The sequence below is a fragment of the Schistocerca cancellata genome, chromosome 5, assembly GCF_023864275.1.
Source record: "Schistocerca cancellata isolate TAMUIC-IGC-003103 chromosome 5, iqSchCanc2.1, whole genome shotgun sequence".
Classification (NCBI taxonomy): domain Eukaryota; kingdom Metazoa; phylum Arthropoda; class Insecta; order Orthoptera; family Acrididae; genus Schistocerca; species Schistocerca cancellata.
The window spans coordinates 617,099,355-617,121,532 of NC_064630.1; the positions used below are offsets into that span (position 1 = coordinate 617,099,355).

At 44.3% G+C, this 22,178-nt stretch overlaps 1 long non-coding RNA gene across 1 annotated transcript; it reads left to right on the forward strand.

The window, feature by feature from the left end:
* The first annotated feature begins 907 nt into the window (after positions 1–907).
* On the forward strand, positions 908–21,607 carry LOC126187575 (uncharacterized). The gene is made up of 2 exons (XR_007537763.1): positions 908–1,020; positions 20,951–21,607. It is a non-coding gene; the product is annotated as an uncharacterized LOC126187575 (long non-coding RNA).
* The last annotated feature ends 571 nt before the right edge of the window (positions 21,608–22,178 follow it).

A 22,178-nucleotide genomic window follows, 5' to 3' on the forward strand; every position in this document is an offset into this window, starting at 1 on the left:
TTCTTGAGTACTGCTCGAGCGTTTGGGATCCCTATCAGGTCAGATTGAGGGAGGACATAGAAGCAATTCAGAGGCGGGCTGCTAGATTTGTTACTGGTAGGTTTGAACATCGCGCGAGTGTTACAGAAATGCTTCAGGAAGTCGGGTGGGAGTCTCTGGAGGAAAGGAGGCGTTCTTTTCGTGAATCGCTACTGAGGAAATTTAGAGAACCAGCATTTGAGGCTGACTGCAGTACAATTTTACTGCCGCCAACTTACATTTCGCGGAAAGACCACGAAGATAAGATAAGAGAGATTAGGGCTCGTACAGATGCGTATAAGCAGTCATTTTTCCCTCGTTCTGTTTGGGAGTGTAACAGGGAGAGAAGATGCTATTTGTGGTACGTGGTACACTCGGCCACGCACCGTATGGTGGATTGCGGAGTATGTATGTAGATGTAGATGTAGAAGGGTTGGCACAGGAGACGAATTCGTAGTGAGCTGTATCAAACCATTGAGAAGGCTGCTGAAAAAAGAGAAATAAATCTTATAGGTGAGGGCAGAACAATGGGTGGGACTGAACTGGTCTGAATTGGTGGTTGTCACATTTACAGCGAACTGCAACCAAGGGAATTGACTGATGGGTTGCAAGCGTTTTCTTGGTTCTGAAGACGACGGGACGGCGGGCGGGCTGTGGAAAGAGAGAAAGCTGTCCGATTGGTTCGGTGACTCCGATCGACAGCCGGGCGGGCTGTGGACCCGTGTGCCCACACGTCGGCCGGTATCTTGTGTCTGTGTGCGGCCGGCCTGGAGCCGGCCAGCTGGTCCCTGGCGGCTGGACCGGAGCGCCGCACGACTGGTCTGGTCCCCATCCTTGAACCCCGCCTCGCCGCTTATTTAGGTTGAGCTCCGGCGCCCCACCCTGCCGCCCCACTACGCCGACGCAGCCGCACTTTCACCGCTATATAAACTGCCGCACTGCATTCTCCCGTACCTCCAGTTGTTTCCTGGATCACAGCTCTGCACCATGTTCAGGTTTCTGGTAAGTATGCACCGCGGTCAGGAGATGGTAGAAAGGCGCCCACGAGCAAAACCGTAGTTAACATTTTCTAAAAAAAACAACAGTCGCCTAAAATGTGCTCAGACGTTGTTTATAATTCAAAAAACAGCCTTTTAGTTGTGAAACTGGGGATAAGATGTACGAATGGTCGTATGTACAACCTTGAAATACAGCACCCACGAGTGGAATGGCTTACATGAAAACTGTGTATGTCTTTGGGGCAAGCGCAGCTCGCAGTTAAAGGCTGTAAGGCAGACCTCCTTCAAATGATATATGAAAATATATTTTTCAGTAACGTATTCCATAATTTAAATTATTCAAAAGCACTTCGAAACTGTTTAATTTAACAATGATAGAAAACTTGTTTAGAACTGTTGATACCGACTGATATTTTTCAAATACTTAGTAGGTATTCTTATGCCTGCACCTTGATGTGATATTCTGTTCCATCTAGCAGAGATTTGAGGATGTGGCTTGTATCGAGTACAGCTATTCTGGGCTTCTACAAGGCTCAAATAGCTGACTCTAAGGCAGTCATGCCAAATACCGCATTATTAACCGGTGTGCTGCTTATAGTCGGCCGGTGTGGCCGAGCGGTCCTAGGCGCCTCAGTCTGGAACCGCGCGACCGCTACGGTCGCAGGTTCGAATCCTGCCTCCGGCATGGATGTGTGTGATGTCCTTAGGTTAGTTAGGTTTAAGTAGTTCTAAGTTCTAGGGGACTGATGACCTCAGATGTTAAGTCCCATAGTGCTCAGAGCCATTTGAACCATTTTGCTGCTTATGGGTAACGGTCATAAACCAAACTCTATCCGAACAGGCTTCGACAAGAGCAACAGGACAACCCGACTACCATGTCACCCTAAGTCGATAGGCGTCACTGGCTACAAATAAGGAGGGGTATGTGGTGAGCACACCGCTCTCCGGGCACTTGTCACTTTTCACGACGGGAGCCGCTACTTCTCGGTCAAATACCTCTTCGACTGGCCTCACAAGGGATGAGTGCACCACGCTTACCAACAGCGCTCGCCAGACCGGTACGGGCACCCATTCGATAGCCAGCCAAGCCCGAAAGCGCCTAACTTCGGTGATCTGACGGGAACCGTTAGTACCACAGCGGCGAGAGTGTTGGCTAGAAGGAATAAACAAGTGGCTTAATTTCCACTCTTGAAACCTGGATCTCTGTACCTCTCTAACAAGTTTTGATGCATCATGACTCGATGTTTATTACTGAAGCTACATTTCTGTTTCTGGTATGGCAATTACATCTGCTGTGATAAAAGCATGTTAAGTTCAAAAATGGTTCAAATGGCTCTGAGCACTATGGGACTTAACATCTATGGTCATCAGTCCCCTAGAACTTAGAACTACTTAAACCTAACTAACCTAAGGACAGCACACAACACCCAGCCATCACGAGGCAGAGAAAATCCCTAACCCCGCCGGGAATCGAACCCGGGAACCCGGGCGTGGGAAGCGAGAACGCTACCGCACGACCACGAGATGCGGGCTAAGCATGTTAAGTGTGCAAATGTTTCGCGTGAGTGACTTTAATACGGTGACATGATATTACCTAGCGTGAGTTTCACGTACTACTCTGTGAAATACGCTTGTGAGTCGTTTGTCGTTTCTTTCAGTTGCTAACAAGTTCCTTGACTGATAAAGTACTTCAGTCGCATGCTTGTTATTGTTTCTCGAGGTGCGTTTTGAAGGTTTTCGCAATGTGTGCGTCAAATACAACTGCCGAGAACAAGTATTTCAGGACCATTCTAAGGGCAAAAATGTCCGTGTGACTTTCTGGCACTATAAAATGGCAACAGATCATATCTTAGCACATAGCGTCTAACTTAGAAAATTGTGCCATTCACCGACGCAGCGGTAAGAAATGCGAACGCCACCATCACGTTACTCTCCTAAGTTGTTTTCAAATTTTTGGAGCTCTTGAAGACCATTTATCATTTTTTTTCTAAAAAACAGCAAAACTCAAAACATACACAATGAGGATCTTCTGCTGATCTTATGATGTTTACTATATTGGACTCGTAAACACAGAAGGCACAACATTGTTTCAATTGTTCCCAGATTCCATATTGCGATACTTTTTTTAAAAAAATCTAACGGTAAAGCGCATGCACGAAGTAAGGACAACTGCATCATTTTATTCTCATGACAGAAGAATGTAATCTGAATCTCACAACGGTTTGAATCTAAATTATGAGGCACATGTAAATTCAGATACCTGAACGATCCCATTGTTATACAGGGATATCTACTCATTTGGTTTGTATAGAAGTGATGCGGCAATATAAATACGAACAAAAACATAAGTTTAAAAAACGAGATGACTTGTTTTAACAAACACACCGCTTATCGTAAGCAAACACACTTGGTAGGAGAACTACGTTCCCAGAACTGTTAACAAAAATTTTACTATTTGTAAAGAGTCTAATAATTTGCATTTGTTGTCTACAGACGTGCGCAATCGGATGCAGCTGTAGGTCTATAGCTGCCCTACTGCTAAACTTTCATGTTAGAAAGCGTATCTGTAGTTGCGGTAAAAAGGAGACCGTACACACATTTTTTACATCTGCTGCATTGTATACATGTAAAGCCCCGTATCACATCTAATTTCTCTTTCTCGTCGCGATCATTTCGCGAGACTTATGTGGTAGGAAGTAATTTCCATTCTGGAAACATCCCCCAGGCTGTGGCTATGCCATGTCTCCACAATATCATTTCTTCCAGGAGTGCTAGTTCTGCAAGGTTCGCAGGAGAACTTCTGTGAAGTTGGGAAGGTAGGAGACGAGGTACTGGCAGAAGTAAAGCTGTGAGGACGGGGCCTGAGTCGTGCTTGGGTAGCTCAGATGGTAGAGCACTTGCCCGCGAAAGGCAATGGTCCGAGTTCGAGTCTCGGTCTGGCACACAGTTTTAATCTGCCAGGAAGTTTCAGGAAGTAATATGTTACCCCACGGATCTTGGAATGTACGCTCTTCAAATTTCGAGAGTAAACTCTTTCCGTGATGTACAACATCTCTCTTGGAGCGTCTGCTATTGGAACTGTGTATTCCCTTGACGCTCTCGCACCGAACGAAAGATCTCGTGAGGAAACTCGTTGCTCTTCTTTGGATTTTCTCCGTTTGTCCTGTGACGTCTGTTGATTAAAAATAGTCTAGAAACAACAGAACCGGCGTTTTGTAGGTCAGTTTTTACATTCCCTTAAGATTTTGCCAATGTAACTAAAATTTCACTTTCGGTTGCTCTGGATGGTTAATGAAATTTCCACTTTTGGCGATTAGATTGATTTCTTTCGTAATACTGAGTCAGACCCGGTGGTGCAACTGTGAAGCTCGTGTCTAGGAACCGAAAGGTCGCGGCATCAAAATCGGCCGGACCACGGATTTCTTCACTGCGCCATTAAACTAGCATTCATCTCTAAGTTATATGAAGAATCGCCAGAAATGACAGCTGTTTCGCATTTCACGATAAACTGTAGGCCTCAGTTCGCCCGTTGGTAAAATGTTTCAAGTTAGGGATACGCAAGTCACCGAAAAGGCTTCCAATTGAAAGAGTTGCACCAGACTGCTGAGCGAAACAAAACTTTTATTTAGTGTATTAATGATTTTATTGCATTATGTTAATCTTTGACGAACCCACTTAACGAAAATTTATATCCGAGAACTCTGTCGATCACATCCTTAACAATTAGCACACTTTCAACTTGTTTCTTCCACCCTTTGGTACTATTTATAGAAATATGTCACGTTGGCACTTCATTTACGCTAATGTTTCAGTCCATTGTTTTATTGTGATAGGAGCTGTTTTACCCTTGGTGGGGTGTATGTTTAGTTGATCTTTTGACTGCAGCTAAAATTTCACAGTCCAAATCTTTTCGAACACTGACATATGCTCTGCTGATTGAACCATTCAAGTGCCTTCCAGAGACCGGGTCAAAGCTTCAACTTAATAGCGGCTGCTCTCCAACTTACCAAGAACTCCTCTTCGCTCCACCAGACGAAATGTCAGTCATCGCCATAAAAGAGAACACTGGTCTCTTTGGAGCGCTCTCTATGGTGCACGATTGGTGCACTAGGTGGTCATGTGACTTTTCACCCCTGGCGTAAGTCATGGTAGTGTAGTGGTGTTTATGTGACTGTCGGTTCTATGGATTCAGTGGATCGTGATGGACTGGTGAGAGGAAGTGACAGAATGGCATAAAGTGTTCCAAAGTATCCATGACTACACCCTGAGTAAAGATGGCACACCAGCGTGGACTGTCCATTGTGTCTACGAGAAGTGCTGTTACTCGCAGCTATGTAACACGACACAAAAATGCAGGGAACGGAAACGAATTTTTCCGCCGTGTAAGTGGAAATAGGTTTCAGACCCGATTGGAATTTGTTGCTTTCAGTGAGTGCACTTCCATTTCATCCAGACGAAGAGCGAACCCCGGGAAGAAAACTGCATCCAATGGAAATATTAAGTCTGGTACCTCACAAAAGGTCATTTGTCACAGCAGCAAATAAAGCTGTAGATCTGGAATGGGCCAAACAGACTGGACAGCAGATGACTGGAGAAACGTATTGTGGTTCGACGGGTCGCGATTTAGGCTTTTTTCAAACGATGTCAAGGAGTCGATTCCACCGATGGCTCAATTCAGCAAGTAGATGCAGTGTGTTGAGGGTATAGCTCACTCTGGAGCTGGTTCAGTGAAATTTTGGGGTGTTTTACGTAGAATGACTAGGGCCCTCTCATTCAGGTTACCGTGAACATGAATCATACGTTTATTTTAATATTCTCATTGTCTGAGAGTTGTACTGTCTTCTACATCTTGGTGGAAAGTACGATCGTCTTCCTACATGAGTACAGCCCGCTCCACAGGCTCCAAACGTTTCTGGTTTGACACACGCTCAAGCAAGACATCTTTTCCCACAGAAAATGTCTGGGACTATTTGGGGTAGCGGGTGAAAGTTAGGTAGTTTGGAAGCTCTACGGGACCTGTAATCATCAGTGAGTGGCTTCACTTGCATATGACATACCTGAGGAGTGTTATGGATTCTCCTTCTCGCCGAACTGAAGGTATTATCAAGAGTAGAGATGGTGTCACACGTTATCAGATGATGTTTCTTCGGCGTGCAACCCTGCAGTCCAAAAAGTTTCTTGACTGGATTAATAAAAAATACGAATAAATGAAGATGGTGGTTTTAATCTTGAGGTGTTCTACGTAGTCCGTCTGCTCCCGCCTGCCGCTCTACCCCTTCCACGCCACATTAGAGTGCAACACACAAAAAATTCATACGAACATGTGTGATGATTTCCAACTACCGCATTCCATTGCTTTCAATGTGGGTTATGACGTCAAAGCGTTGACTATTCACGAATTGTGTGAGTGTGATATCTGTTCTTTCGGACATGTCAGAAGAAACAAAGACACCACACTGTAAATATATGCGCACTGACGGCAATCAATGATCATTCAGTGCAGATTCACTCTTCGTTCGACATCTTGCGGTGGATACCAGCAGTGAGGTTAGTGGACAGGGGACGCTATGTCAGTAGTGTGCGATTAGTCTGGAATTCGGGGTGGATGGATGTGAAACATGATAGGATAGGCGAAGCGATTAAGGCAACCGCTCTCGTAAATCGATAAATCCGGGTACGTGTTCCGGTCCAACACAAATTTTCGGTGCCTGATTGCGACTAAGGTCGGAATTTCAATTTCGTAATTTATTTTCTCGGGAGTCAAAGTGTGCGGGATGAATTTTGCAGAAACTTTTCTCTTCATTAAATGGTTCAAATGGCTCTGAGCACTATGGGACTTAACTTCTAAGGTCATCAGTCCCCTAGAACTTAGAACTACTTAAATCTAACTAACATAAGGACATCACACACATCCATGCCCGATGCAGGATTCGAACCTGCGACGGTAACGGTCGCGCGGTTCCAGACTGTAGCGCCTAGAACCGCTCGGGCACCCGGCCGGCGTTCTCTTCTTCAAAACATTCTATAGAATGTGTTGAACATTTGATTTGGAGATGTTGCTCTGTTGCGATTTGTTAAACAACGATGCTGACATACTTAACACTCGCTGCTCACTACTGACTGATCGAAAGCACATCTGTTGTTTGTTGAAGCTGTCGCCGTAGTTACTGCGCTGACGACTTTTATACGCCAGAAATAAAATCACTCTCCGAACTTTTTGGGCGAGCGTTGTATATATCTTACAAAGAAATGTATTGAAAACAATCTAGTTCTCTTGCAATAGGAGAGGAAGCGTGAATTATTCTGCTGGATAGCGGGGAAGGTACGAAGGATATCCGGAAACTAAGTTTCGATCGGTCAAGAAATGGAAACCACTGTGAAAATCTTGTAAAGCTTTGCACATATCTGTACGACAGTGTCTCTAGTATGGCAGTCGGTTACATCACTTCGTTCTTTTCAGTTCTGAGCGCATGGTGAGCACAAAAGATGCGTATAAAATAGTGTCTCCCGCCAAGTATGAGGTCCTGTTGAGAAATTTCGCCTGATGTTATGCAGCCCAGGTTACAGAACTGTCATACAGTTCCTACTTTGTGACAATTCTCGGTTGCAATTTGCAGGGGCAATGAAAATGCTCCTGCAGCGTTTTCGATGGGAAGTGTGTGATCACCCGCACTACAGCCCGTAATTGGCCCCCTCTGTATTTCATCTCTGCTCACATTAACTACTGGGTATGAAGACAACATTTTCGCACAGACAAAGAGCTGAAGATGAGCGTAGAGAATTGGCGGGAAGCAAAGGCGGCTGCCTTCTATGACAAGCGTATTGGAAAGTTAATACAACGCTACGATAAATGTCTAAGTCGGAGTGACGGCTATGTAGAGCAGTGGCTGGAAGCTGTAGCTAACTGTTGCGGACGAATTTTCGAAATGGTTTCCTTTTCGCGATCAACCGGAACTTACTTTCCGGATAGTCCGTATCTCGTGGTCGTGCGGTAGCGTTCTCGCTTCCCACGCTCGGGTTCCCGGGTTCGATTCCCGGCGGGGTCAGGGATTTTCTCTGCCTCGTGATGGCTGGGTGTTGTGTGCTGTCCTTAGGTTAGTTAGGTTTAAGTAGTTCTAAGTTCTAGGGGACTGATGACCATAGATGGTTCAAATGGCTCTGAGCACTATGGGACTTAACATCTGTGGTCATCAGTCCCCTAGAACTTAGAACTACTGAAACCTAACTAACCTAAGAACATCACACACATCCATGCCCGAGGCAGGATTCGAACCTGCGACCGTAGCAGCCGCGCGGTTCCGGACTGCGCGCCTAGAGATGACCATAGATGTTAAGTCCCATAGTGCTCAGAGCCATCTCAACCATTTTACTTTCCGGATATCCGTCGTAATTCAGATGCAGAAAGTAAGATGGCGCAGCAGCTAAACAGGTAACAGTGCATGACGCAGTGTCCCATTCCCCTCGACTCACTGTTAAGGCAGAGAGCCGTGCGTCAGTGGAAGGAGGAGTGCCTGGTTGTGGCGGAGCACCTACTGGCGACTCTGGCAGGACGAAATGATGTTCATTCAGCCTCGTAAGATCAACTACATGGCTTCTTAAGTGACATTGAAGTCTCCAGCTACCGAGTGACGTAGCACAATGAATCTGCGATAGGCACTGAGCCGCGTGGTTGGTATAGCAATAGAACGTAAGCCTTGGTTATGCAAGAACACGCAGAGCCGGCAGGTGTGAGTGATTGGTCGCCGCCCTCGCCTGCGATCCCACGGTGTCTGCGGCGCGCTGTGACCTTGTCGGAGCAGCCAGGCGTCGCGGATCTCGCCAAGGCTACCAGCTTCGTGGACCGCCGGGCAACCGCCAAGTTCACGGCCGTCCACGTCCCAGGTTGTCTGCACTTGACTCCTCGTATATCAGTGTTTGCCAACAACTACGCTACAGCCACTCCACTAACGATCCCCGAGAACCTGACCCCGCGGTATCACATTCTTCGCAAATAAACTTTCCTTGCGCGAGTCCCCACTTAGTGCTTCTCATTAAAACCATCAAAGCTCTTTCTTTCCACAGATGGAAACGACATCTAGCTACTTATAGTTCCCAGTAAGAGGGGAGGAGGAGATTAGGGTTTAACGTTGCGTCGACAACGAAGTCATTAGAGACGGAACACAAGCTCGGATTAGGGAAGGACGGAGAAGGAAATCGGCCGTGCCCTTTCAAAGGAACCGTCCCAGGATTTGCCTTTAGCAATTTAGGAAAACCACGGGAAACATAAATCTGGATGACCGGACGTGGGTTTGAACCGCCTTCCACCCGAATTCGAGTCCAGTGTGCTAATTACTGCGCAACCTCGCTCGGTTCTACTTTCCTAGTATTATCATCATTTTGTTGCCCATCGCTTTCGAGGTCTTCCATTCGGCTTGTAGCTCAGGATCAAATGGTTCAAATGGCTCTGAGCACTATGGGACTTAACTTCTAAGGTCATCAGTCCCCTAGAACTTAGAACTACTTAAACCTAACTAACCTAAGGACATCACACACATCCATGCCCGAGGCAGGAGTCGAACCTGCGACGGTAGCGGCCGCGCGGTTCCAGACTGTAGCGCCTTTAACCGCTTGGCCACGTAGCTCAGGATCTTCTGGAGAAATATGTGAACTGACATTCTCATTCTCATGAGGTGTTGTCTCCAATCTCTAGATTTTCGAATTTTTTCACTCATGTTGAAAATATTTAATTCTGTTCTAATATCTTTATTTCTAATCATACCACTTCTTATGCATCCCTTCTTCTTCCTTAGGAACCTGGTCCCTGCTGTTTTAATTTTATTTTACATACGGGGTGATCAAAAAGTCCGTATAAATTTGAAAACTGAATAAATCACGGAATACTGTAGATAGAGAGGTACAAATTGACACACATGATTGGAATGACATGGGGTATTATTAGAACCAAAAAAATACAAACATTCCAAAAAACTTCATCTGATCAGAATAGCAATAATTAGCATAACAATGTAAAACAAAGCAAAGACGATGTTCTTTACAGGAAATGCTCAGTATGTCCACCATCATTCCTCAAACAATAGCTGTAGTCGAGGAATAATGTTGTGAACAGCACTGTAAAGCAAGTTCGGAGTTACGGTCAGGCATTGGCGTCGGATGTTGTCTTTCAGCATCCCTAGAGATGTCGGTCAATCACGATACACTTGCGTCTTCAGGTAACCCCAAAGCCAATAATCGCACGGACTGAGGTCTGGGGACCTGGGAGGCCAAGCATGATGAAAGTGGCGGCTGAGCACACGATCATCACCAAACGACGCGCGCAAGAGATCTTTCACGCGTCTAGCAATACTTTTTTTTTGGTTCTAATAAAACCCCATGTCATTCCAAGCATGTGTGTCAATTTTTACCTCTCTATCTACATTATTCCGTGGTTTATTAAGTTTTCAAATTTATACTGACTTTTTGATCACCCGGTACATATTTATTTATTTTTGTAACGCAGCTTTCAATTCCATAGGATAACACAGGAACCGCCACCACTTTGTAGAATTTAAGGATGGTCTCTTTTTGTACTTCATGGCCGAATGTTCTGCCAGTGGTACCGCAGACAGCTTGGAATTTGTGTATTTTATTTTCAGTATCAGAGCCAAAATCAAAGCTTAGAGCACAGATCAGTATACCAGTTGAATGAAATAATCAAGAAATACTACTTCAAAATTTGTAGATTAAAACGAAAATAATGACATCCCGAGAAAAATATCGTCAGATCAAAAATTGTTTTGGATAATTCAGTTTTAAGACAAGTTTCCAGATATCTCATCCATATCTACAGCTACATTTATGCCACGCAACCAATCTTCGGTGTGTGGCGGAGGGTACTCTTCTCATTCCACTATTTTGTTCTTCCTCCTCCTCCCCCGCCCTCTACTCGGTGTTCCGTTCACGATACGAGAGCTGGTAGAACTAGAGGGGAAGCAACTGCTGTGTACAGCTCGCCTTGTGAGCGTTAATGTCTTACTTTCTCGTCGTGGTCATTTCAAGAGACATATGTGGGAAGCAGTGATACGCTGCCCGACAGTGGTTGCTACGTGCGTTCTCGGAGTTTCAGTCGTAAACGTCTCCGTGATGTACAACGGCTTTCTTGTACTGTCTGCCACTGGATTTTGTGGAGCACTTGCCCAACGATTTCGTGCCGACTGGATGATCCTGGGAAGAAACGCACCGCTCTTCGTTGAAACTTCTGTTAATCCAGCATATTAAGGATTCCTTTTGTAAGGCACTTCTTTCGTGGATGTGTGACTTTTACTTAAGATTCTCCCAATGAATCTCAGCTTGCTGTCTCTTTCCCTACAATTCGTTTAATGTGGCCGTTCCACTTTATGCTGCTTCGGTTGGACACCCAAAGGTAACTTACGGTAGTTATCGTTTCCAGTATTTTATCGCCTGTGGTAATGGACCACTTTCCATATTTGTGAGAAACATATTACATTTGCTTACGTTCAGGTTCAATTCCCAGCCCCTGTATCAACCGTCGATTCCCTGCAGGTCTTCCTACATTTCACTCCAGCCTTCTTGTGCAGCAGTCTTCTCACACACAACCTGCGGAATGGCCTCACAGAGCGTCCAACGTTATCCACCAAATCATTAATGGAATTTATAAATAGTTAGGCTCCGATCACACTTTCTTGGAATTCCCGAAATTTTATTCTGTTAACAACAGTCTGTCCCACAAATTGTCTCAATCTCCTGAGATGCATCACACTCTGCAATAATCTCAAGGCGTCGGGCTTAAGATACTGTTGATAGTCATCCGCACAAAACACAATGTTACTCCGGTCCATAAGTGTCGCATGGGATGGCTATGACGGTAGAGTTAGAGAGGTTACAGTTCTTCTTTTCCTGTATACTCGGCGAAGGAAGCCAGAAGGAGGCAGATAACGCTGGCACACTACGTCTCAGTCCACAAACATCAAACATGCGGCTTAGAGAAAGACACATCTAAGGGGTGGGGGGGGGGGAGGTGATTCGGGGGGAGGGGACCAAGCATCGAGGTCACCAGTCCCACCGGAAGGACGGGGAAGGAAGTCGGTCACGCCCTTTAAAAAGAATCATCCCGGGATTTGCCTGAAATAGGGAAATCATGGAAAATTAAATCAGGGCGGCCGCAGGCGGGTTTTAATCGTCATACTCCCGAATGCGAGTGAAACGTGCTATCCACTGAGCCACCTCACTCGGTAAAGAGATGTCTGAGAATATACGCCTGTATACTTTTTCTTTCCTAGCAAAATCCGCGAAAGAAGCAAGTAGAAGGCAATTAACGCTAATACACTATGTCTCTATCTACTGATAGGAAACACGCGCCTTAGAGAAAGAAAGAAATATCTGAGAAAATACGTCTGGATTGTAGCACCGTATGAAAATGCATTATGGACTGTAGGAAAATCTGATACGAAGACATTAGAAGCGTTTTAGATGTCACGTTACAGAAAGCTGCTCAAAATTAAACGGGCTGATAAGATAAGAAGTGGGGACGTTCTAAGTAAAATTGGCAGGAAAATACATATACATAAAACAAGGACGATGAGACATGTGTTAAGACATCAAGAAAGAATTTTGATGGGGCTTAAAATAATTATAGACGAAGACAAAGACTGAAATAGTTACAACAAAAAAATGAACACGCAGTGTGCTACTCTGTAAAGAAAATCGCAGGCCGTCGTGGTCGAGCGGTTCTAGGCGCTTTAGTCTGGAACCGCGCTGCTACAACAGTAGCAGGTTCGAATCCTGCCTCGGGCATGGATGTTTGTGATGTACTTAGGTTAGTTAGGTTTAAGTAGTTCTAAGTCTAGGGGACTGATGACCTCAGATGTTAAGTCCCATACTGTTCAGAGCCGTTTGAACACTGCTCAAGAAAGCAGTCAAAGATTCATAAAAAGAAGCAACAACAAAAAAGTTTGTATCCTCGACAGGCGCCGTATGATGGGTTACAGAGAGTAAAAATGTACAACGTGAACCAGGAACCCTCCGACGAAACTTCGCATGATGTTCTGTTATATTTTCTGCCTATTTTGATATGACGAACGCGTGGCCCCCAGTAATTCATTAAATAATGGTTGCATTTGCTTTGATTTCTTACACCACATCTTTATATACGAACTGCAATGAAAATATCTGGAAGACAGCGCAAATATCGACGGCGTTCGCTGTGTGTATTGATGGAAACAATCTTGTTCGCATCATTCAGTGTAACTGATGTTGACAACAGTAATACCCAATTTTCTCTTCGTCCTCGAGCTGTTTTTCGGGCAATGCCAGTTGTACGCTAACGAGGAAACACAGAAATATGGATAGGTTTACTGTAAATAAATGTAGATGTCGTGTGACTAGGGCCTCGCGTCGGGTAGACCGTTCGCCGGATGGAAGTCTTTCAATTTGACGCCACTTCGGCAACTTGCGCGTCGATTGGGATCAAATGATGATGATAAAGACAACACAACACCCAGTCACTGAGTGGAGATGAAGATTTGTCTGATGTGAACTTCGTGTATCGGCTCACTGAATAGACTGGATTGGTTGGTTGATTTGGAGGCGGGGACCAAACAGCGAAATTATCTCTTGCATCGCATTTGGGGAAGGATGGGGAAGGAAGTCGGCCGTGCCATTTCGAAGAAAAGCCTCAAGCGATTTAGGGAAATCACGGAAAACCTAAATCAGGATGGATGGACGAGGGTTTGAACCGTCGTCTTCCCGAAAACGATGGAAGGGCAGCACAATGACGCTATGCTGAATTGTTCCCACAACCACATCATAGCAGTTTTGCCTCTCTACATATGCGCCTACGAGAAGCCGGATCCTTTCGTGATTTTCACTCTGTAGCGGAGTGTGTGCTGATATGAAACTTCCTGGCAGGTTCAAAAAATGGTTCAAATGGCTCTGAGCACTATGGGACTTAATATCTGACGTCATCAGTCCCCGAGAACTTAGAACTACTTAAACCTAACTAACCTAAGGACATCACACACATCCATGCCAGAGGCAGGATTCGAACCTGCGACCGTAGCGGTCACGCGGTCCTGGCAGGTTTTCGTATCCTTTCGTGATAGGATGATTGGATATAACAGCCATTTTATTTGTTGATAAAGGTATTTTCACAGGAAAAATAGTAATTGAAATGACAAAGCGAATTAATTATATTACATCATTACCCTATATATCACAGGAGATAACTGTTCGCCTGGAGCAGAATAGTCAGAAGATTTTCCTGAATAGTCTCTTAAAGTTTGTCGGTGGAGTTCTTTGCTCAAGTTGGTGGAAGTCGAAACGCAGGGCACGGAATGTCACAGGAGTACCGGCAGGCATCGCAGCTGTTACAAGGGGAGGCATTTGCCTTTTGCGGCGATAGGGATCGTGTGCCCTTTAAGGAAGGTTGCGTCAGCGGACCCGCCGGGCGGCCTGTAGAGTCAGTGGGCGGGGCGAGAGAACTGCCGGGCGCAGGCGCGGGCGCAGCGCAGCCGGGAGAAAGCGGCGGCCCGGGCCGCGGCTGCCGGCGCAGCAGGGTGGGGGAGGACAGCCGCACGTGACTGCTGCTCACGTGCGCGCACCACTGCTCGCCTCGCCGGAGTCAAGGCGTCCGCCGCCGATGCGTTCACTCAATGTTAGGCCGGTATTACACTATCAAATTTCTTTGTCAAATATCTTTGTCAAAAATCTTTGTCAAAGATATTTGATGGTGTAATAGGGAACTTTGTCAAATGTCATCCAATAATTGATCAAATCTAGGGCCTCGCTCTAGATTTGATCAAAGAAGTCGCTTGTCTTCTATTCACTGCAATGTGACATGTTACCACATGGAGCGCTAGCATCGCTGCAGCGTCCTGTCGTCTGTAGTGTTTTTATAAACATTGCCAGTAAATACAATAGGTGTGTGCCGACAACTACAAAATTAGTAGAGATGTCTGAAGCTGAAGCTTACAACGTGAGGCACCCTGAATACAAAAATAGATTATGAAGATTGGACACCTGACCTGACATTACCTGACCTAACCTAACCTAACCTAACCCTCTCCTGTAGCAAGGAATCGCAGTGTTACAGCGAGCCTGTCTTCTGCAGATGTAGCAGTTCTTAAGTGAATACTGTGCTTTATGATATGAAGTTACACTTCACTGAGCACATGCAGAAATGTATGCTCATCCATTCTTAAGTAATTTATGTACGGCTTGACGTCCTCCTCTATAAGTTCACGTAAAAAGTTTTGTTGAATGCTTTTATCGTGTCGTCGAAGAACCCACGGCTTCACCCAGGTATGTTTCCTTTTTTCCCCCACTTCTCTTCCGCATGTTCACACAGTGCAATTGTGGTACATGCAACTGCTGCGGTTAATAACAAGTTATTGTTCTCAGCCATCTTGAACTTTGACGAAAAATATGATGACAGTGTAATACCCCTTCAAGCACTACGTCAAAGATCTTTGTCAAATATATTTGACGGAATATTTGATCACATCTTTGATCAAATCTTTGACAAAGAAATTTGATAGTGTAATACCGGCCTTATCTCCGTCTGGATGACTGTTGATTCCGCACTAATTACCACAAGCAACTCAAGGTATCAAAACTAGACATAGTTGTCTCACTGGGAATTCCGCGATCGTTCATTAAGTAAAATATGGAGTTTCAGTCTCCGATCGCTATTCTTTATTTTCAGTTACCGGTTTCGGGCTAGCTGCCCATCTTCAGATCTGTTAGACAATTTTAAAAATGTAATTAATAAGAGAGATACAGTTAGTGAAAAAATATCTTAGTTTACAAAAAGAAATTTTGGAACGTATTAAATGCATACCATATGTTGTAGTTACAGAGTAACTGTGTGTTCTGTACGGACAAGTTACTCTGTAACTACAACATATGGTATGTTGGCATTTAATACGTTCCAAAATTTCTTTTTGTAAACTAAGATATTTTTTCACTAACTGTATCTCTCTTATTAATTACATTTTTAAAATTGTCTAACAGATCTGAAGATGGGCAGCTATCCCGAAACCGGTAATTGAAAATAGCGATCGAAGACTGAAACTCCATATTTTATTCAACTCAAGGTATTTATCCATTTTCGTAAAATGTAGGACAATGCAAAATGAATAAAGCGATAAAGGTTTCAAAATACTGACACGCATTATTTACAGACGAAGGGAAAAATTGTTAGAAGCCGACATCGAGGAGGATCGTTTCTGGTACACGCCAGACAACAATGATCCTATGACTTTCAGGGCAGGTTAAGAAAGGCAAATCTACGGTATAACGTTTATAGTTTTAGATAAATCTTCTGTCGATGTAGACTGAAAGACACTCTTTGAAATTAAACGGTAGCGGGTATAAAATCAGGTTAACTGCAACTTGTACAGAAAGGTATCTGCAGTTAAAGGTGTCGAGAGATGCACTAGTTGAGAGTGATTGAAGTCTATTCCTGATATTATTAAATTTGCATATTCACCAGGGAAAAATTTCGAAGGCCAATTAAAGCTCAAGGAGAAGAAATAAGAACTGTGAGGTTTGACGATGGCGTTGTGATTATGTCAAGATGGCAAAGAGGATGGCAAAGCACTTGGAAGAGCAGAACTGAATGGATAGCATCTTGGAAATAGGTAGTGGGGTGAACATCAACACAGGCAAAACAGCGGTAATGTGATGTAGACGAATCAGGCACTGTTGAGGGAATTAGATTTGAAAATGAAGCACTAAAAGTTGTAGATGAGTTTTGTTATTTGAACAGCAAAATAATTAATGACAGGCGATGTAGAGAGAATGCAGGCTGGCTACAGCAGTAAAAAAGGATTTCTGAGGAAGGTAGTGGTTAACAGCTAATTACATGGCGTATCAAAAAGAATCATCCAGTTTGGCATGTCTGTATTTCTGAAATTGATAAACACATACAGTGAATTTTGTTTTTGGTGAATGGGAAACTCAAAAAGTTTTTTTCATACCTTTTCACAAGTCTTCAATATGACCCCTTGAGATGCACGGCATGTGTCAATGGGGTATTCAAATTGTTCCCACACTGCTGCGAGCATGTCTTGAGTTACAGCTTATGCGAAATTTCAATTCATTCATTGTTGTTGGTAATGGAGGCACACAAACAGACTCTTTTATAAAAACCCCCACAAGATATAATCACATACAGGCAGGTTCGTTGACATTGGAGGCCAGTAACGTAAGGCTGAATCATTTGGTCCATTATGACCGATCCTTTGATTTAAAAATTCCCGCACTTTCACATTCCAGTGTTGTGGTGCCCCATCCTGTTAGTAAATAAAGTCATTCGAATCAGTCTCCAACTGTGGAAAACGAAAGTTCTCAAGCATATCGAGATATGTACTTCCTGTAACAGTGTTCTCGGCAAAGAGAAATAGACTATACACTTTTTCCCGTGAAACTGCACAAAACACATTAAATGTTGAAGAGACAACTTTATGTTGTTGTTCCGTACCCCATATTCTAGCATTATGAAAGTTCACCTTTCTATTTCAATGGAATGTTGCCTCCTCACTAAACACTAAGCGTGGAAGAAAACTGTCATCTTCCGTCCTGCCAAGAACGAAATTACGGAACTACACACGTTGTTGTTTGTCGCCTTCACGAAGAACATGAAGTAGCTGGAATTTGTGTGGTTGCACGTGTAAACGTCGACGCAACGCACGCCAGACGGACTGGGGCACGTTGAGCTTTCGAGCTGCACCGCGAACGGATTTCTGTGACTCCTTGTGAAACTATGACGGATGCGTTTGACGTCTGTGTCAGACAATCGGGATGGTCCGGCGATTTGCCTTCACACAAACAGCCTGTTTCTCGGAACAATGCATGCCATTGTCTAATGCTTTGTGCATCAGGAGGATCCGCACCTTTCCTAGTACGAAAGTCGCACTGAACGGTTGTTATTGACATACACTGCGGAAAACGTAGAACACAAAACACCATTTTTACTAGAACTGAAGTGGGCGCACACTACTGCTACCTAGCCGGAACCATGTAAAACTGGGGAGTTTGCTATTTACATCTGTACGTTGTTCATGCACATATCTCAAATAATATAATATTTTCAGGTGCTGCAGTTATTTATAATCAATTACATTCAGTAAAATTTCAGTACAGAGTAAATATTAGGAACTTGTTTTAAATGTTCAGAAATGTAGAACAGTGCAGATCACAAAACTCAGGAAAGGAGTATTCTATGACTACAGCTTTTGTGAGTCAGAAATGGAATCAGTGTACAAAGCAGATTCCTGAAAAACAAATTGTGCGCTGCACATTAGTATAATCGTCAAGTGTATGGGATCCATACCGCATAGGACCAAAAGGGAATATTGAACGTACACAAAGAAGGGCACCACAAACGATAACTGGTTTATTTCGACTAACGGGAGGTCACGTAAATGCTGAAAAAACTAAATTGACAGACAATTGAAGACAGGCGCAAATTTTATCCGCCAAAACCTAACAACAAAATTTTAAGAGGGAGATAAAAATCTACAGAAATTCTTCGTCTCCTTACGTATCGATCCTTTAGCGAGCGCTAAGACCTGATTAAACTAATTACAGCGTGCACAGAGGCATTACAGCAGTCATTCTTCCAGCGATCCATACGTACCCTCAGCCATGCGCTTCACAGCGGTTTTGCAGGGTATGGATGTAGATGTATTATGTTAGCACTACACTCAGCACTTTCACAGCAGTGATATTCATGTTAGAGGTGGTAGTCCTCTTCAGAGTTCACCTCTCCGCCACTATTTTTAGGCTTATTTTGCCCATGGTCTATCAAAATCAGTTTCTTCCCTGCATTCTGCAGCTACATTGTTCACCTCAAAGACTTCGAGACGCGCTTAAGATGTTGCAAAACTGTTTTCACTAAACGAATTGCGAGATAATCCTCACTAAACCTCACTAAACAACATGTTGTGTCTTTTCTTAGCTATATTAATTAGAGCCGCGCGGGGTAGACGCACGGTCTGAGGGGTCTTGTGTCACGGTCCGGACGGCTCCCCCCATCGGAGGTTCGAGTCCTCCCTCGGGCATGGGTGTGTGTGTTCTCCTTAGTGTAAGTTAGTCTATGTTAGAGTAAGTAGTGCCTAAGCTTAGGGACCGATGACCATAGCAGTTTGGTCCATAAGACCAGTTGGATCTCATAAGACGTTACCACAAATTTCCAAAAAAATTGGCCCTGCACGATATTAGGTACGTGTACCAGTTGTTTTCGCTCTTCAGTGTATTTGATATTGGTAGTAACGCTAATTCTTTACAGACGAATGGAAAAACTGATAGAAACCGACCTCGGGGAAGATCAGTTTGGATGCCGTAGAAATGTTGGAACACGTGAGGCAATACTGACCCTACGACTTATCTTAGAAGAAAGATTAAGGAAAGGCAAACCTATGTTTCTAACATTTGTAGACTTAGAGAAAGCTTTTGCCAATGTTGATTGGAATAGTCTCTTTCAAATTCTGAATGTGGCAGGGGTAAAATACAGAGAGCGAAAGGCTATTTACAACTTGTACAGAAAGCAAATGGGGTATGAAAGAGAAGCAGTAGTTGGGAAGGGAGTGAGACACGGTTGTAGCCTATCCCCGATGTTATTCAATCTGTATATTGAGCAAGCAATAAAGGAAACAAAAGAAAAGTTCGGAGTAGGTATTAAAATCCATGGAGAAGAAATAAAAACTTTGAGGTTCGCCGATGACATTGTAATTCTGTCAGAGACAGCAAAGGACTTGGAAGAGCAGTTGAACGGAATGGACAGTGTCTTGAAAGGAGGGTATAAGATGAACATCAACAAAAGCAAAACGAGGATAATGGAATGTAGTCGAATTAAGTCGGGTGATGCTGAGGGAATTAGATTAGGAAATGAGACACTTAAAGTAGTAAAGGGGTTTTGCTATTTGGGGAGCAAAATAACTGATGATGGTCGAAGTAGAGAGGATATAAAATGTAGACTAGCAATGGCAAGGAAAGCGTTTCTGATGAAGCGAAATTTGTTAACATCGAGTATAGATTTAAATGTCAGGAAGTGATTTCTGAAAGCATTTGTATGGAGTGTAGCCATGTATGGAAGTGAAACGTGGACGATAAATAGCTTAGACAAGAAGAGAATAGAAGCTTTCGAAATGTGAAGCTACAGAAGAATGCTGAAGATTATATGGGTAGATCAAATAACTAATGAGGAAGTATTGAATAGAATTGGGGAGAAGAGGAGCTTGTGGCACAACTTGACTAGAAGGAGGGATCGGTTGGTAGGACATGTTCTGAGACATCGAGGGATCACCAATTTAGTATTTGAGGGCAGCGTAGAGGGTAAAAATCGTAGAGGGAGACCAAGAAATGAATACACTAAGCAGATTCAGAAGGATGTAGGCTGCAGTAGGTACTGGGAGATGAAGAAGCTTGCACAGGATAGAATAGCATGGAGAGCTGCATAAAACCAGTCTCAGGGCTGAAGACCACAACAACAGTCACAAACCTGTTTCGTATTCGCAACACAGCTACAATTATTGCTCTTTTGTGTTTGCTCAGGGCAGAGCCACATTTCGTTACGAAGTATTGGGAGGTTTTTGTGGTAAGTTCTATGGGACCGAACTGCTGAGGTCATCGGTCCCTAGGCTTACACTCTACTTAATCGAACTGAATATAACTTACACTAAGGACAACACAGACACCCATGCCCAAGGGAGGACTCGACCCTCGGACGGTGGGGGGGGGGGGGGGTGGGGGGGGGTGGTATTGAGAGGGAAACACTTTTAAGGAAAGAGGTTGTACCACAAAATGATTAATACTATTTACAGTTGATTATCTGACTCTGATGTGAAGCTCAGTTGCACATGCCTTTCTAACCAGATCTTATGCGTATCACAAGCACTTGGCAGTGCACTATTACAGAGAACGTTTTTGCCCGGCAGGTACTGCTGGTTCTGGTGGCGCTGGCAGCGTGCGTGCTGGCGACCCACGAGCCGGGCCACACGGAGAGCGGCGGTGGCGCCTCTGGCGGCGTCCGCTACGGCGCAGGCGCGGGCAGCGTGTCCTCCGAGGGCGGGCACGGCCGGGAAGCCGGCTACGGCGACGCCTTCGGCCACGAGACGCACGGCAAGCAGTAGCCGGGAGCACCCCCGCTCACTCTGCACAGCGCCGCTGCCGCCTTCATCACCGCCTCTCACCACAGCCGACAGTACTCAGCACAGTGACACACTACTCCTGCGTGGAAATGCATACCGGAGAACATGCCAGTACAGACGCTAAATAATGGTAGCAGCTCTCGAGATGTCCCACGAAAGCAGAGCAGAACACGTACCCAAAAGGACTAATTGCCTCAGATCATCTCAAAAAGTATTTGCAATCAGATTACAGTAAAAGTAACATAGGCCAGAATACCCTCGTCGTCTACTGCGTCACATGACTGATGTCTTCTGGAGGGTTGCCTTATGAACATAAGCAGCTGCCATGTATGTGGCGAACAATTTCTGCAAAGACATTTCATGAGACACTACAACTGTGCGCCAAGTTAAAATAGAAACTCTGCGCGATTCAAGACCTGCACACAATGTCTATTTGCCAGTGCCAGTGCCTCAGTAAGTGTCTCTCATTTCAAAAAATACGAAACAATGAAACTCTTTGAAAGCACTCTTTGAAAGCACAATTACTCTAAGATATCATCTCTAATACCGTATATATTTGCACAGTTATTAACGTCTTACATGTCTCTAGCTACGTTAATGAACATTATACAGAGCAGCTTAACTAAGATCCAAGAGCAGAGAACAGCAATATTAATAGAACTGAGTAGTCTGTCTAAGACCTGTATTGCTTCTTTCAACGAACAAGGCAGGCCTAAAGTGAGAAACTTATATCTCATCTCGTCGCCATAGCGACGGCGCTGTGTCTGGCATTGCACTGGGTATTATGCTTGTTGGAAGACGACAGAGGCAAAATGTCATAAACATCTGTAGTGTAAACTATATTAAAATCATTACTGTGCAACTGGTATTTCATGAATCGTTTCTGTGTGTCACAAATACAACAGCACCAATTTGGGAAGATTTTTACACTTGCTTCAAATAAACACTTACATCACCTTCATTTATAAAATAAATCTTTTGTACAAAAAGCTATTGTTATCTTTCAGTGTACTGC